Consider the following 18,243-nt stretch of genomic DNA (forward strand, 5'->3'; position numbering starts at 1 on the left):
TGTATATGTGTCTTATTTATCATGTGTAGTGTTCCACATGTGTCTTGCTAATCTGTACTGAATGTTTTTGTTTCTAGCCCATGATGTGTGGAGGTGTGTTGTTGTGCACCACACATACGTTACTGGGGTGCACCGAACATACGTTACTGTGGTGCACCACACATACGTTACTGTGGTGCACCACACATACGTTACTGTGGTGCACCAAACATACGTTACTGTGGTGCACCGAACATACGTTACTGTGGTGCACCGAACATACGTTACTGTGGTGCACCACATATACGTTACTGTGGTGCACCACACATACGTTACTGTGGTGCACCGAACATACGTTACTGTGGTGCACCGAACATACGTTACTGTGGTGCACCGAACATACGTTACTGTGGTGCACCGAACATACGTTACTGTGGTGCACCGAACATACGTTACTGTGGTGCACCGAACATACGTTACTGTGGTGCACCGAACATACGTTACTGTGGTGCACCACACATACGTTACTGTGGTGCACCACACATACGTTACTGGGGTGCACCACACATACGTTACTGTGGTGCACCACACATACGTTACTGTGGTGCACCAAACATACGTTACTGTGGTGCACCGAACATACGTTACTGTGGTGCACCGAACATACGTTACTGTGGTGCACCGAACATACGTTACTGTGGTGCACCACACATACGTTACTGTGGTGCACCGAACATACGTTACTGTGGTGCACCGAACATACGTTACTGTGGTGCACCACACATACGTTACTGTAGTGCACCAAACATACGTTACTGTGGTGCACCGAACATACGTTACTGTGGTGCACCGAACATACGTTACTGTGGTGCACCGAACATACGTTACTGTGGTGCACCGAACATACGTTACTGTGGTGCACCGAACATACGTTACTGTGGTGCACCGAACATACGTTACTGTGGTGCACCACACATACGTTACTGTGGTGCACCGAACATACGTTACTGTGGTGCACCACACATACGTTACTGTGGTGCACCACACATATGTTACTATGATGCACCACACATACGTTATTGTGGTGCACCACACACATATGTTACTATGATGCACCACACATACGATACTGTGGTGCACCACACATACGTTACTGTGGTGCACCACATATACGTTACTGTGGTGCACCACACATACATTACTGTGGTGCACCACACATATGTTACTATGATGCACCACACATACGTTATTGTGGTGCACCACACACATATGTTACTATGATGCACCACACATACGTTACTGTGGTGCACCACACATACGTTACTGTGGTGCACCACATATACGTTACTGTGGTGCACCACACATATGTTACTATGATGCACCACACATACGATACTGTGGTGCACCACACATACGTTACTGTGGTGCACCACACATACGTTACTGTGGTGCACCACACATATGTTACTATGATGCACCACACATACGATACTGTGGTGCACCACACATACGTTACTGTGGTGCACCACACATACGTTACTGTGGTGCACCAGAGCACTCATTTTCACATGATAGACCGGAAACAAACACATCATTATTAGAAAGAAAACAACACATGTGTCTTGAGTGTCAACGTCCACCTCAAAACACATGGGTCTTGATGGTGTCACCGTCCACCTCACCAACACAGGTGTCTTGATAGTGTCACCATCCACCTCACCAACACATGTGTCTTGATAGTGTCACCGTCCACCTTACCAACACATGTGTCTTGATGTGTCACCGTCCACCTCACCAACACAGGTGTCTTGATAATGTCACCGTCCACTTCACCAACACAGGTGTCTTGATAGTGTCACCATCCACCTCACCAACACATGTGTCTTGATAGTGTCACCGTCCACCTCACCAACACGTGTGTCTTGAGGGTATCACCGTCCACCTTACCAACACAGGTGTCTTGATAGTGTCACTGCCCACCTTACCAACACAGGTGTCTTGATAGTGTCACTGCCCACCTTACCAACACAGGTGTCTTGATAGTGTCACTGCCCACCTCACCAACACGTGTGTCTTGAGGGTATCACCGTCCACCTTACCAACACAGGTGTCTTGATAGTGTCACCCTCCACCTTACCAACACATGTGTCTTGATAATGTCACCGTCCATCTTACCAACACATGTGTCTTGATAGCGTCACCGTCCACCTTACCAACAGATATGTCTTGATAATGTCACCGTCCACGTTTACAGCGCCACAAAACAGAGAGGTTGTGTATATTGTCAAAATAAATAATAAAAAAACATGCTAAACACTAGATACCACGATCCGACTTTTCGACCTCACCTCTGCCTGGCATCACCTGACCCCACCAGTGATGGCACCTAACCTGCCCTGTGGGTACTTAACCTGTCCTGTGGGTACCTAACCTGTCCTGTGGGTACCTAACCTGTCCTGTGGGTACCTAACCTATTCTGAGAGTACTTGACTTTCTCTGGGGAAGCCTGTTCTGTTCTGGGGGCACGTAACCCGTCCTGTGGTCACCTGAACTTTCCCAAGGGGCCTTATCTCCCCAGATGATTTATATACCACTAATTTTTTATGGACTTCGTGTATTTTATAAATCCAAAAGTGGGCGAAACGTTGTATTAACAAAAAGGTTTCTTTACTGAGAGAGTCATTTTTACTACCATTGAGAGAAATGATGGAGACCAACGCTCCAGAGACTATCCTGGAAATAACAATGGAGTTGGTGTAACTATGTTAGCGCAGCGCAGACCGTCCTGGTAATGAGAGTAGCGGCCGGCTCACAGTGTTAATGCATCAACGGTATTTTCAGGATCCGCCACAGTGGAAAAAATCGACAAGTGATCACCAGGGATCCGGCGCTGCTGCAGCCAGTGTCACAGAGCATCATAATTGAAATTGATGGATGTTAGGGACAGGAGGGGGAGAGAGGGAGGGTGGCATAGAGGGTGGGAAGGAAGGAAGGAAAGAGAGATAGAGAGAGTAGAATACATCCAGAAAAGATACAAACAAAAGCAGTGGGACTCAGAGAACAGATTAATAAGAACTCAGTGAAGTGATACTGGACATAATAGCCTGAGGCCACCTACGTTAAGTCCTGATATTAGTTCCAGCTGATCCTTTTGATGGCCGCCGCCCTGGCTTTGCTCTCTGTTTGTGTAGAACTTGTTACTAAGAGCAGCGTGGAGCTCACTTTCCTCTTTCTCTTTACTCTTGCCCCTTTTACCACTTTCCACCATCCAGTCTTCCCTTAACAACCTCCCAACTGTTCCCAAAGGCAAAAGTAAAACAAAGGTAGCTGTCGCGTTCCTCTGTACCTGGCCAATACCAGCATTGCTTTTTATTTTCTTATGTTCTTGGCAGAGTTATTGGTGACAGGTCAAAGCCGCCGATTGGTCGGCTGGAAGGTCTTTGATAAGCCGGTCAAGGGCAGTTGCTTGTTGATTGAGTCTTTGGTCAACTGCCCAGAGACTGTGATTAGTTCTGCGAACCTTAGGTTGACTGGTCCTCCTCTGAGATTGGTCGATTAAGCCTTTCAGGAAATTAGTGAATACGTCTTGGATAAACTGAATAGAGCTATAGACTATCCCATCGAGTCACTGATAAATTTGCCAGTACCTGTGATTGATCCTCTTGTAAGCTGATCGAAGCCTCTGAGTCGAGTTTGCGATAAACTGTCAAAATCTAAGACATGACTACTGATTCTTTTGTAAGATGACTCGTGTTTCTGAGTAGTAATTGATCTTTGTTAAATTGACAAGGTTCCATGACTGAGTGTATATCACAATGGTAAGTGTGTTGATGTCTCGCTGGATGTTTGTCCAGCTCACCAAAGAACAGGGGCAGCTGGTCGGGTTATCGAGAAACAAAAGGATGGTGAGTAGTTTGGTTAAAGATTTTTGCCCTGCAGTCTGGTCCCAGACCAGGCCTCCATGTTGGTAGGACCCCTGGCAAGTAATGGTGAAAACTTGATGTATAGTGTACATGTATGGTATACAAGATAAAGAATTAGACACGTGCAACATCTGGGTATCTTTATTGTGAACGTTTCGCCATCAAGTGGCTTTATCAATACAAATTTACGGACATGATAATAATAACAAATGGAAACTGAAAACACATGATCAAACATTTTGAACATTTTATTGAGACGTTTAGATGCTGCAACCTTGTTCACTCATATGGAATGAACAAAGTTCCTAATAGAATATCTCAGTATTTGCTCACGTGTCTGCCCACAATCTGGTATGGCTGTCTCGACAGCCATACCAGATTGTGACTTGCGAAATCGTAATGACGCTATTGTAAAAACAAAAACAAAACAAGGATGAATCCAAACATGGCGCAGTCTTGTAGTTTCAGGATTGGCTTGCCATGGAGTCCAACCCTCCGTTGGCTGAGTTGATCTGGCTGTATGTCATGTACGATAATCTGCACAGGTACGTAATTAACTGGCTGGGCGTCCAAGAAAATTTAGCAAAGATGGTCTGGGACCAAGTGGAAGTGAACAGACGCCCAGGAAAACTAAGATTCACTTCGTATCTTCACTGAGAGAGATGAGACACCACTTAGTTACCAGTGTTGATAAGAAAGGATATTTGACACATATATGTATGTATGTATATATATATATATATATATATATATATATATATATATATATATATATATATATATATATATATATATATATATATATATATATATATATATATGCAATAAGATCACAGTAAACAGCTGATTTCAGAATATGGAAAACAACCACTGTGAAAGAATAAAGAAATTCCAAGCGCTTTCGTGACTACTCACATTATCAAGGAACTATGAAAGTAAAGCATCCAAGGAAGGTATATAAGGGGTCTGGCCAACACCTCACTATCAGATCCCACAACAGTTAAACACCTGACGCGCGCCGACCCAACTGGACAGGTCCTTCGCACAACCCACCAACAAACTATTCTACCCAAGAAAATTTTAAAAATTATTATTTGTCCAGTGTATTATTAAATTCTTCCCAAATTCTATTAATTATAAAAGGATCTAATTTACATAAACCAAAGGAAATATTCATATTATTGTCAAAACTGCTTTTTATGAAACAAGATTCAATTATATTCCTGTCGACCATGGACTTGCTTGATACTACTTTCTCAACTTTTTGAAAATCAATTGGATGGTTAAAATCTCTTACATGAATAAATAGAGCATTGGAATCTTGTCCAGTTCTAATGCTATATTTATGTTGTTTTAATTTTAGTTCGAGATTTTTACCAGTTTGACCGTAATAAACTTTATCGCAAATTTTACAAGGAATCTTATAGACACATCCATCAGCATTTTGGGGGGAATTCTTTATCAAAAGTTGTTTTACTGTATCAAGATTTTTAAATACAACTTTGATATTAAAAGTCTTAAGAAGAGAAGGCATATCAACCAAGTTTTCATGGTAAGGGAGAACCAACATATTTTTAGTTGAATAAGGCTGGTTGTCCCTTTTTGGATTGTAAAAAGTATTTCTAGCAACTTTAAAAACTTGGTTGATATGCCTTCTCTTCTTAAGACTTTTAATATTAAAGTTGTATTCAAAAATCTTGATAAGTGACTCTGCACTGTACAGGCCAACCCCCCTCCCCCCTTTTGCCTGTTCACTCTGTCACATCTGTATAGGTTGTAACCTGGGATCCATATTTCGTTGTCCAAGTGATCCTTTATGTGGGTCTCAGTGAAAGCCGCGAACATTGCCTTTGCCTCTGCAAGCAGTCCACGGATGAAAGGTATTTTGTTGTTTGTTGCTGGCTTTAGACCCTGTATATTTGCAAAGAAGAATGTTATCGGACTGGTGGTATTGTTGGTACTGGGGGGGGATTTTTTTTCCGGCATTAGTATCTGTATCTGTTGGTTTGGAGTGGAGGCCATCGACTGTGGTTCCACTCCAGGAATGACTGGATTTGGTGTACGATTTCTGCCATTTCCTGCCAGTTTTTTTTCCTTCCTGGCACTAAAAAACCTCTCCCTCTTGAGTGGCTGTGGCTACCCAGGTTTTCCCATGGCCTGGATGTTTTGTATCTTTTTGTCCCCTTTAGATGGTATGCCTGGCAATATAAGTTATAGCACAGTCTTTCATGTACTGAAGAGGTACACAGTTCAGGGTGAAAAAGCTTACAGGAAGGGAGTTTGCATTTTCCTGTTGTCATATGGGCATGACATTTTCTAGGGTGGTCATAGTTGCACGTCCCATCTGTTTTTCCAGATTTCCCATGCCAGCAGATACCAAGTGCATAGGATGTGCACAGGCTTGGTTTCCGTTTGCCTTGGGTTTCTGTGACTGTATTCCCTGTTGGTGCATGTTTCCCTGTCTTACTTCTATCCTCCCTAGCACCAACAATGGAGCTCCCACCAGTTGTTTTTGGTAATATATCCTCACTATTGCTAGTGGAGTCCTCTTGTTTGCTATTTCCTGCGGTATTTCTAGATTGCAATATTGGTTTTATCTTATCTTTGACTACACTTGTTTCCCTACTATGGCTCCTGTCCCCTATGAGGTCATTTATATGTATTCCTTCCTGCGTATAATTCCCGACTACCTGGACAAAATCTCCAGCTTCACCATTACTGTCTCCCAGGACAGCATCTCCAGCTTCACCATTACTGTCTCCCAGGACAGCACCTCCAGCTTCACCATTACTGTCTCCCAGGACAGCACCTCCCGCTTCACCATTACTGTCTCCCAGGACAGCACTATCAGCCCCACATTTACTGACTACCAGGACTTCATCTCCAGCCTTACAGTTTGTGACTACATGGCCAGTATCAAGGGCAGTACCATTCAGCCCAGACTTTTTATGTTCCCATCTGTTGTAGAAAGCTTCCAGGTTTTCTATGAAAGCAGCTTTGATGTTGTCCTCTTTTAATACCCTTGTGATTTTAGTCCACAGATTAATCTCATTTGGGCATACCCAAAAACACTTCCCTGTTTTAACACTGCTTGTAGCTAGTTCTTGGATATCTGCACAAGGGGCGTGACACCAATTTCCACAAAAATGACAATTTACCCATGTGGAAGCCCGTTTGTTTGACTGACCACAGACTACACACAGCTTCATAATGATTTGAATGGTTGATTTACTGCAATTCTACTAGCAACCTCTTGAATATTTTATTAATACCTCCTTAAATGAAGCTCTAGCTATTTGTATTTCTGTTTCTAACTGTTTTTGTATATTGGACAGCTTGTGATGTCCCCAGCCTACTTTGACTTGCCAGAAGTGTTAGTGTTACCTGTGTGAAATAAGGTGACCTTGAATGCGGTCCAGTGATTATGGCCGCCTTGTTTTATGAGGCCAGTGAATCCTAGTAGTGGCATAGGATAATGGAGGGTCTTAGCTGCGATTCCTGCCCTGTCTCGATTTTCAGATGTTGTAGTGTGCATGTGAAGTGTGCTGAAAATGCGACCTTGGTGGTCGTGAAGTGGTCCAGTTGCAGTTACTTGAAAGAATGCAACCCGTTGGAGCAGTTTTCCACGCCATAGAAGCCTAGAGAGGTTTGGCCCAATGGTTAACGTGCGAGGGTGACTAGCATTGGCTAGTGCATTTCTAGTAGAAGTAGGGAAATAATAATGTAGTCCAGCTGGGCTTGTGAGGTCTCTGGGGAGACCTAATTTAACCATATAATTGGTTAAATTAAGTCTCCCCAGAGACTTCACAAGCCCAGCTGGACTACATCACAAGCTTACCGTGCACGTTCCTGATTTATATTTAATGTTTGTGTTTATAAGGGCGCCTACAACCCCATCCGTTTACAGTCTGCTTTATTGTCCAACGAAACCGTTTGAAACCAGTCAAGGGTTCGGACCAGTCAAGGGTTCGGACCAGTCAAGGGTTCGGACCAGTCAAGGGTTCGGACCAGTCGATCTGATCTGATCAGTGGGTCACTTATTTAAAACATACTGGTCGGTGATTTGAGCTAACACATGAAGGATCTACTGGAAATTATCTACTCGAGTAATATGTGATTTGATTGATACAAAAGTATAACTTGCGTGTTGAAGAAACCGGTGACTGCTGGCAACTCCTACAATGACGAACGGTCGACCTCAACCCTTGTTTATCAATCGCTGTATCTAGCTTTTCTATTTTTTTTTTTTCCGTCTCCACCACAATAAATGCTATATTATCACTATAGTTGACTGGTGGAAATTTTGGAGGAAAGACGCTTTTTCTGTAGTAATAATTGCTTCTCGTTGTGTATATTGCGACCGCTGGTAACTACAGGTTATATGAAATTCACAGTATACGTCTGGTATTTCAAGAAAAAAGAAACTAATGAAAGTCACTCCACTCCACTAAGTACCATTATAATACTGGTTAGTTGCTACTACAACACTGTATTCTGCTCTTCACTGGTATCACTAGATTATATGCGAGTACACTAGCAGGCCAGGAAGATTATTAAAAACAGCTGACCTGTGGTAAGTTTCTGGCGACTTCTGGCACCTGCCTCTATAGGCTTATCACTTCATTTACAAATTCACCTGTTTTCAAATGACACTTTAGCCTTTATCATCAATATACTAGGGAGCCACTGTAGTATACACTATACACTATGTATACTCAATGTTATCAGGGAGACTTTCTTTCCTCTGACACGAAAAGTTCAATTATTATTATTTTTTTTCACACGGGACACAGGCCTGATTCCCCTCTGGCAGTAAACTCTGCTAGGTAGTGCACACTAATTCTCCTTTTTTGACTCAGTATGTAATGTTTTCCGCCCAAGATTGGTTCCAGGCGCTAGAGGGATGTATCGTATAGGATTGATGACACAAATTAGAGTTCTAGCACGTAAGAGCGACCGTGAAAACACGAGAAAACCCGGAGCACAACGAGGCACGCTGACACGCTTGACACTCCAAAGAGGTATGATAAAGCACACGGTTCAGCGAGAGTGACCTAGTAGCGACCAGTGAAGAGGCGGGGCCAGGAGCTTGGACTTGACCCCTGCAATCTCAACTAAGTGAGTATACACAAACACAAACTCAAACACACAAACACACACAAACACAAACTCAAACACACACACACACATACACACACACACACACACACACACACACACACACACACACACACACACACACACACACACACACACACACACACACACACACACACACACTCACACACATATACACTCACACTGGAGGAGAGGAGGGATAGGGGGCACATGATAACGACATATAAAATACTAAGAGGAATTGACAAGGTGGATAGGGACAGAGTGTTTCAGATATGGGGCACAACAACAAGGGGACACGGAAACAAGGGGACACAGCAACAAGGGGAAACAGCAACAAAGGGACACAGTAACAAGGGGACACAGAAACAAGGGGACACGGCAACAAGGGGACACAACAACAAGGGGACACAGCAACAAGGGGACACAACAACAAGGGGACACTGCAACAAGGGGACACGACAACAAGGGGACACAACAAGAAGGGGACACAACAAGAAGGGGACACAACAAGAAGGGGACACGACAACAAGGGGACACAACAACAAGGGGACATAGCAAAAAGGGGACACGGCAATAAGGGGACACAACAACAAAGGGACACAGCAGCAAGGGGACACAGCAACAAGGGGACACAGCAACAAGGGGACACAGCAACAAGGGGACACAGCAACAAGGGGACACAGCAACAAGGGGACACAGAACAAGGCGTCACAGTTGGGAGCTGAAAACTCAAATGAGTCACAGGGATGTTATGAAGTATTTCTTCAGTCATAGAGTTGTAAGGAAGTTGAACAATCTGGAGAGTGATGTGGTGGTGGCAGGACCTATACATAGCTTTAAGAAGAGGTTCAGTTAAGCTCATGGAGAAGGGAGAATGGACCTAGTAACGACCAGCGAAGAGATGGGGCCAGGAGCTATGAATCAGAGGCTCTATGTGTACTACTAACAACAATGTTTAACACATCTATCGAAACTGGGTAACTACCTGAGGTATGGAAGAGAGTAAATGTAGTCCCAATGTAGTCCCCTTGGATACTGACATGTACAGTATGCAAAGTCATGAAGAAAATTGTCAGAAGAAGAGTGGTGGGGCACCTAGAAAGAAATGAGCTGTAAATGGAATAGTCTGGGAAGTGATGTAGTGGACGCAGGATCCATACACAAATAACAAAAAAAGGCACAATACCGTGACTGGAACGATACACAAATAACCCGCACATAGAAGAGAGGAGCTTACCACGACGTTTCGGTCCGACTTGGGCCATTTACGAGGTGTATTTGTTCCTTCTTTATTTATTTATTTATCCCCCCCTCGGTGTTCTTGCTCTTACCCTCTGTGGGCATAAGCTTCCTTGCAGTGCTCCTCTTTCTTGGTATTTGACTGCCTCCTCCTCCTCTTTCTACCTCCCCACTACTTTTGCCTTCCACCTCCACTACTACTGCCTATATATACCCTTCCTGCTCTCCTTTCCGTTAGTGTGACTTTGTAAATGGTCCAAGTCGGACCGAAACGTCGTCGTAAGCTTCTCTCATCTATGTGCGGGTTATTTGTGGATCCATACATAGCTTTAAGAGGAGGTATGATAAAGCTCATGGAGCAGGAAGAGTGACCTAGTAGCGGCTAGTGAAGAGACGGGGTCAGGAGCTGTGACCTGACCCCTGCAACTACAACTAGGTGTGTACACACACACACATACACACACACACACACACACACACACACAAACACACACACACACACACACACACACACACACACAAACCTGGAGCCACATGGGGGTCCCGAAACATGGAGAGCCAGGATGTTGGACGTGGTGCTGGAAAACCTCATGCACCAACATGTTAAGGACACTACCAGAGTGAGAGGGGAGGATGAACCAGCAAGATTGGACCTTGTGTTCACCCTGGGCAGCTCAGACAATGAGGACATCAAGTATGAGAGTCCCCTAGGAGCTAGCGACCACGTGGTTCTGTGCTTTGAATACATAGTAGAGCTGCAAGTGGAGAGAATAACAGGAGTAGAATGGGAAAAACCTGACTATAAAAGAGGGGACTACATAGGGTTGAAGAACTTCCTGCGGGAGGTCCAGTGGGACAGAGAACTGGCAGGAAAGCCAGTAAATGAAATGATGGAATATGTAGCAACAAAATGCAAGGAGGCAGTGGAAAGGTTCATTCCCAAGGGCAACAGTAACAACGGGAAGACCAGAACAAGCCCCTGGTTCACCCGACGGTGTAAGGAGGCAAAAACAAAGTGCAATAGAGAATGGAAAAAGTACAGAAGGCAGAGAACACACGAAAATAGGGAGATCAGTCGCAGAGCCAGGAATGAGTACGCACAGGTAAGGAGGGAGGCCCAGCGACAGTATGAAAATGACATAGCATCGAGAATCAAGACTGACCCGAAACTGTTGTATAGCCACATCAGGAGGAAGACAACAGTCAAAGACCAGGTGATCAGATTAAGGACAGAAGGTGGAGAACTCACAAGAAATGATCAGGAGGTATGTGAGGAGCTGAACAGGAGATTCAAGGAAGTTTTTACAGTAGAGACAGGAAGGGCTGTGGGAAGACAGAACAGAAGGGAACATCAAGAGGGAATATACCAACAAGTGTTGGATGACATACGAACAACTGAGGAGGAGGTGAAGAAGCTCTTAAGTGACCTTGACACCTCAAAGGCGATGGGACCGGACAACATCTCCCCATGGGTCCTTAGAGAAGGAGCAGAGATGCTGTGTGTGCCTCTAACCACAATCTTCAACACATCCCTTGAAACTGGGCAACTACCTGAGAAATGGAAGACAGCTAATGTAGTCCCCATATTTAAGAAAGGAAACAGAAACGAGGCACTAAACTACAGACCTGTGTCTCTGACATGTATCGTGTGCAAGGTCATGGAGAAGATTATCAGGAGGAGAGTGGTCGAACACCTGGAAAGGAACAAGATTATAAATGAAAACCAGCATGGGTTCATGGAAGGCAAATCTTGTATCACAAACCTCCTGGAGTTTTATGACAAGGTAACAGAAGTAAGACACGAGAGAGAGGGTTGGGTAGATTGCGTTTTCCTAGACTGCAGGAAGGCCTTTGACACAGTTCCCCACAAGAGATTAGTGCAGAAGCTGGAGGATCAGGCACACGTAAAAGGAAGGGCACTGCAATGGATAAGGGAATACCTGACAGGGAGGCAGCAACGAGTCATGGTACGTGAAGAGGTATCACAGTGGGCGCCTGTTACGAGCGGGGTCCCACAGGGGTCAGTTCTAGGACCAGTGCTATTTTTGATATATGTGAACGACATGATGGAAGGAATAGACTCTGAAGTGTCCCTCTTCGCAGATGACGTGAAGTTGATGAGAAGAATTAAATCGGACGAGGATGAGGCAGGACTGCAAAGAGACCTGGAGAGGCTAGACATGTGGTCCAGTAACTGGCTTCTCGAATTCAATCCAGCCAAATGCAAAGTCATGAAGATTGGGGAGGGGCAAAGAAGACCGCAGACAGAGTATAGGCTAGGTGGACAAAGACTACAGACCTCACTCAGGGAGAAAGACCTTGGGGTGACCATAACACCGAGCACATCACCGGAGGCACACATCAACCAAATAACCGCTGCAGCATACGGGCGCCTGGCAAACCTGAGAATAGCGTTCCGATACCTTAATAAGGAATCGTTCAAGACACTGTACACTGTGTATGTTAGGCCCATACTGGAGTATGCAGCACCAGTCTGGAACCCACACCTGGTCAAGCACGTCAAGAAGTTAGAGAAAGTACAAAGGTTTGCAACAAGGCTAGTCCCAGAGCTCAAGGGAATGTCGTACGAGGAAAGGTTAAGGGAAATCGGACTGACGACACTGGAGGACAGAAGGGTCAGGGGAGACATGATAACGACATACAAGATACTGCGGGGAATAGACAAGGTGGACAGAGATAGGATGTTCCAGAGAGGGGACACAGGGACAAGGGGTCACAACTGGAAGCTGAAGACTCAGACGAGTCACAGGGACGTTAGGAAGTATTTCTTCAGTCATAGAGTTGTCAGCAAGTGGAATAGCCTAGCAAGTGAAGTAGTGGAGGCAGGAACCATACATAGTTTTAAGAAGAGGTATGACAAAGCTCAGGAAGCAGAGAGAGAGAGGATCCAGTAGCGATCAGTGAAGAGGCGGGGCCAGGAGCTGAGTCTCGACCCCTGCAACCACAATTAGGTGAGTACAATTAGGTGAGTACACACACACACACACACACACACACACACACACACACACACACACACACACACACACACACACACACACACACACACACACACACTTGGCAGTCGAGCACTGCACACCAGAGTAAGCCCAGGATTGTCCAAGCAGTTAATAGAATTACAGGAGGCGACGGTCGAGTCGTGTAGGAGAGTCGTCTGACCACCCAACACTATTACCATGACCCTTTCTACCACCATCACCTCCACCCAACACTATTACCATGACCCTTTCTACCACCATCACCACCACCCAACACTATTACCATGACCCTTTCTACCACCATCACCACCACCCAACACTATTACCATGACCCTTTCTACCACCATCACCACCACCCAACACTATTACCATGACCCTTTCTACCACCATCACCACCACCCAGCACTATTACCATGACCCTTTCTACCACCATCACCACCATCCAACACTATTACCATGACCCTTTCTACCACCATCACCACCACCCAACACTATTACCATGACCCTTTCTACCACCATCACCACCACCCAACACTATTACCATGACCCTTTCTACCACCATCACCACCACCCAACACTATTACCATGACCCTTTCTACCACCATCACCTCCACCCAACACTATTATCATGACCCTTTCTACCACCATCACCACCACCCAACACTATTACCATGACCCTTTCTACCACCATCACCACCACCCAACACTATTACCATTACCCTTTCTACCACCATCACCACCACCCAACACTATTACCATGACCCTTTCTACCACCATCACCACCACCCAACACTGGTACCAAGACCTTCTCTATCATTTTCATCACCCAACACTGGTGCCACGACCCTCTCTGCCTCTCCCCTCACCATTACCAGCACCACCAGCAGCATCACCACCAGCACCACCACCACCACCACCACCTCCACCACCACCACCACCGCACTAGCCTCGGCACCTGTATGATAACGACAAAGTTCCTCAATTGGGAGCTGTTTGCATGTAGATGAAGGCAGAAGCGCCCTCACTCACGGCCTCATCAGCTTGACAAATTTCACGATCGAAGGATGGCTTTTTCCAGCCAAAGGATCACATCTTTCCACATTCAAAGTGATTTTTGTCCAATTCTTTATTACCCATGAGCCCAATTTGGACTAAAAGCACTATCTCCTCCGAGATATTGCCTGACTTTTCTTTTCCTTGCTCTCTTATTAGCGACTTCAACCTCTTTGTTCCACCCCCCTTTTTTTTTTTTACCTCAGCTGTCCTACGTAACATTCATATTGCCTGATTTAAGAAAATTTCCGAAAACATCGCCTGATGAATCCTCATGTATTTTTCGTCTATCCCCAAATATGCATATTAAACGTGATTTCTCTCACTTCCCTATGGCCAGAATTGGCCAGCTGCTCCCAGAATCCGGCTCACCACAACAACAACAAAAATCTCCCCGTACCGGTCAGTGGCCGGCTATCACTGGAGATCCTACGTCATCCTTTCTGGCATTCATAGCGGCATCGCGTAGTTTTACACCGCTGACGATCGTAAAATGTTTTGTGGTAGTTTTAGACCCGGCGTGTCCACAGGTCGGCCTCACGTTAGGCAACGTCGACGGGCTCTGGGTCACCGACTGTTGTCTATCAGTGTCGAACTGTCGACACTAGTGAAACAAAGGACACGTTGCAGTACAAATATTTGCCAGGACAATGTTTCGGTAGAGCTTTATCGAGTCAAAAAGCTCTTGACAACGTTCTAAGAGAGCAAAGCATTGTCCCGAGCTTTATCGAGTCAAAAAGCTCTTGACAACGCTCTAAGAGAGCAAAGCATTGTCCCGATATATGCTTATTCCGGAACTTGACTCTTAACTTTAAGAGTCTCTCTCTAGTGTTCACTGACTCTTTATCGAGTCTTACAAAAAGAGGCTCTCTACCAGAGTGTCCTGGGAGAAGCAAATTCTCACTAATTTTGGCAAAGTTTGAGCATTACAAGGCTAAAAGCTCCTCGTAAAATGGTTATTTATCAGACAGCTCTCTGGTGAGCTTCAATCCCCACGGCCAGAAACTCTTCATAAACGTCTAGACAAGTGCAGAAAAACACTTAACGAAGACAATGAGTGTTCTTTTATACTTACAGAGGCTCGTTGTTTATACATATGTATTTAGAGGCAAAGCAAGTGCCACTGTATATATTGTATGTGTGCCACTGTATACATTGTATGTGTGCCACTGTATACAGAGTATGTCACTGTATACAGACACTGTATGTGTGTCACTGTATACAGACACTGTATATGTGTCACTGTATACACACATTGTGTGTGTGTTTATTTTGCTTGGAGAAGTACAGTGCTTTCAAATACTCTGAGATACATACATTGGTCTGATAACGGGTATTGGGCCGCTGTACACAAGCCTTCGACACCTTCACCAGCCGGATAACGAGGTATCATGTTGACGTATCCGATACATTCAGTAACCGGATAACGGAGGTATCCCACTGTCTCTCAAACGAATCCCTCAATAACCGGGTAATGGGAGATTCAGCTATCGTATATGAGATCTACAGTAGCCGGATAAAAGGAATATTAACCCTGTATTCTACCATGACTAACACCCGCTGGTTATAGGATGTAATATATATATATATATTTATATATATATATATATATATATATATATATATATATATATATATATATATATATATATGTACGTGCCGAATAGGCAGAACTTGCGATCTTGGCTTAAACAACAACGCTCATCTTGCCATATAGGACAAGTGAAAATTTGTGTATGCAATAATTTCGCTAAAATCATTCTGAACCTAACGAAAAAAATATATTTCGCTGTGTTTGTTTAGTATTAAATTATTGTAAACAAATCTAAAATATATTTAGTTGGGTTAGGCTAAAATAAATTGTTCTTGTTATAATAAGGTTAGGTAAGTTTTCTAAGATTCTTTTGGTGCAAAATTAAAATTTTTTACATTAACTTTAATGAAAAAAATATATCTTCAAACGTATAAGAGAAAATTTCGAAATTGACTTGATTTTAAATGAGTTCTTGCTAATTGACCAGTTTTACATATTCGGAGACTATATATATATATATATATATATATATATATATATATATATATATATATATATATATATATATATATATATATATATATATATATATATATATATATACCAAACTGCGGCAGGCCAGGATTGGACCTCACGACACATTGCCCTGCCTCAAGAGACAACACAACGTACATGTCTCCCTATCCACTACGCCACCGATCCTACAAACAACATGAGCCTAGCGAACTAGACTTGTTTCATGTTGCGAGGACACTCGTGGCAGTGGATGTTCAAGGATTAATTTCAGCCTCCTCCTGTCTGAATACCCACCTCGGATTGTGTTGTCTCTTGAGGCCGGACAATGTGTCGTGGGGTCGAATCCTGAACTGCCGCAGTTTGGTAAATGATTCAATACCACTTGTTTCGTGGTTTCATTTATATATATATATATATATATATATATATATATATATATATATATATATATATATATATATATATATATATATATATATATATATATATATATATATATATATATAATTGTGACCACGAACGAGTGGTATCGATCAATAACAACACTGCACTAGCCAAGGACTCGAACCCATGCTGCTTTGGCCTGCCTCATGGTGGGCGAAAACACATGACGCCCTTTGTCCACTGAACCATACGATCCTTAAGAGTAGCGCATCCAGCGGAACTGAATAATATAAAATACTGCTCGTTGTACTAGTACACCAAAGAGGGACTAGAATTAAATTAGCCTAGAGTCATCCACACCATCGTGTGTCCTTGGGTAGCGAGTACAATATCCAGTTCCGCTAGATGCTCTACTCTTAAGGATCGTATGGTCCAGTGGATTAGGGCGTCATGTGTGTTCGCCCACCATGAGGCAGGCCAAAGCAGCATGGGTTCGAGTCCTTGGCTCTATATATATATATATATATATATATATATATATATATATATATATATATATATATATATATATATATATATATATATATATACATATACATATACATATACATATATATATGTATGTATATATGTATATATAAATCGTTCCGCGAAGCACGGATTGTCGTAAGTTAGGTGAACGCTTTAAGGTCGGTGTTCCTAGTAAGTGGAGACTGCTCATAAAATTTTATTTTTCAACAAGGAGAATATAATCCTAGAATTATGCTGGAGGATCATTGACACAACTTTGGAAGCAAGTGGTACTGAATCATTTACCAAACTGTGGCCAACCGAGATTAGAGCCTGCGACAAATTTTCCAGCCTCAAGAGACAGAACAATGTTCACATTGCCTTAACCACTGAACTAGATGTCCTATAAAGACCATGCACCCAGCAGAGCTAGGTATTGTTCATGATCCGAGGACACTCGTGGTAGTGGTAGGCTCGGGGCTAATTTCGACCACCTACCGTTTGAATACCAGCCTCCACAAGCAGTTTATATAGCAACGCATCCACGAAAAGAGTGAGAGAGAGAGAGAGAGAGAGAGAGAGAGAGAGGGAGAGAGAGAGAGAGAGAGAGAGAGAGAGAGAGAGAGAGAGAGAGAGAGAGAGAGAGAACAAAGGGTAGTTATCCTGTGTTTTTAATAACATTATGGTGTTATCGAGGAATCACTTAGTATATCTGCACAGGCTGAGTGGAGCTGTCAGCACTACACAGGTGTTCTTGTTCATGTGGATGAGCGACTTCACCTGTGTACTGAGGCAGCACCTTCACCTCAACCCAGCCTCACTTCAACCACCACTCTCGCTCTCTCTCTCTCTCTCTCTCTCTCTCTCTCTCTCACTCTCTCTCCATCTCTCTCCATCTCTCTCTCTTCCATCACCTCAATACACGATGATATCCTCATCTTACTACTGAAGTCTCCCACTTCAGAGTGACACTACTGAAGTCTCC

Source organism: Cherax quadricarinatus, chromosome 24 (genome assembly GCF_038502225.1).
Source record: "Cherax quadricarinatus isolate ZL_2023a chromosome 24, ASM3850222v1, whole genome shotgun sequence".
In the NCBI taxonomy this organism is placed as follows: domain Eukaryota; kingdom Metazoa; phylum Arthropoda; class Malacostraca; order Decapoda; family Parastacidae; genus Cherax; species Cherax quadricarinatus.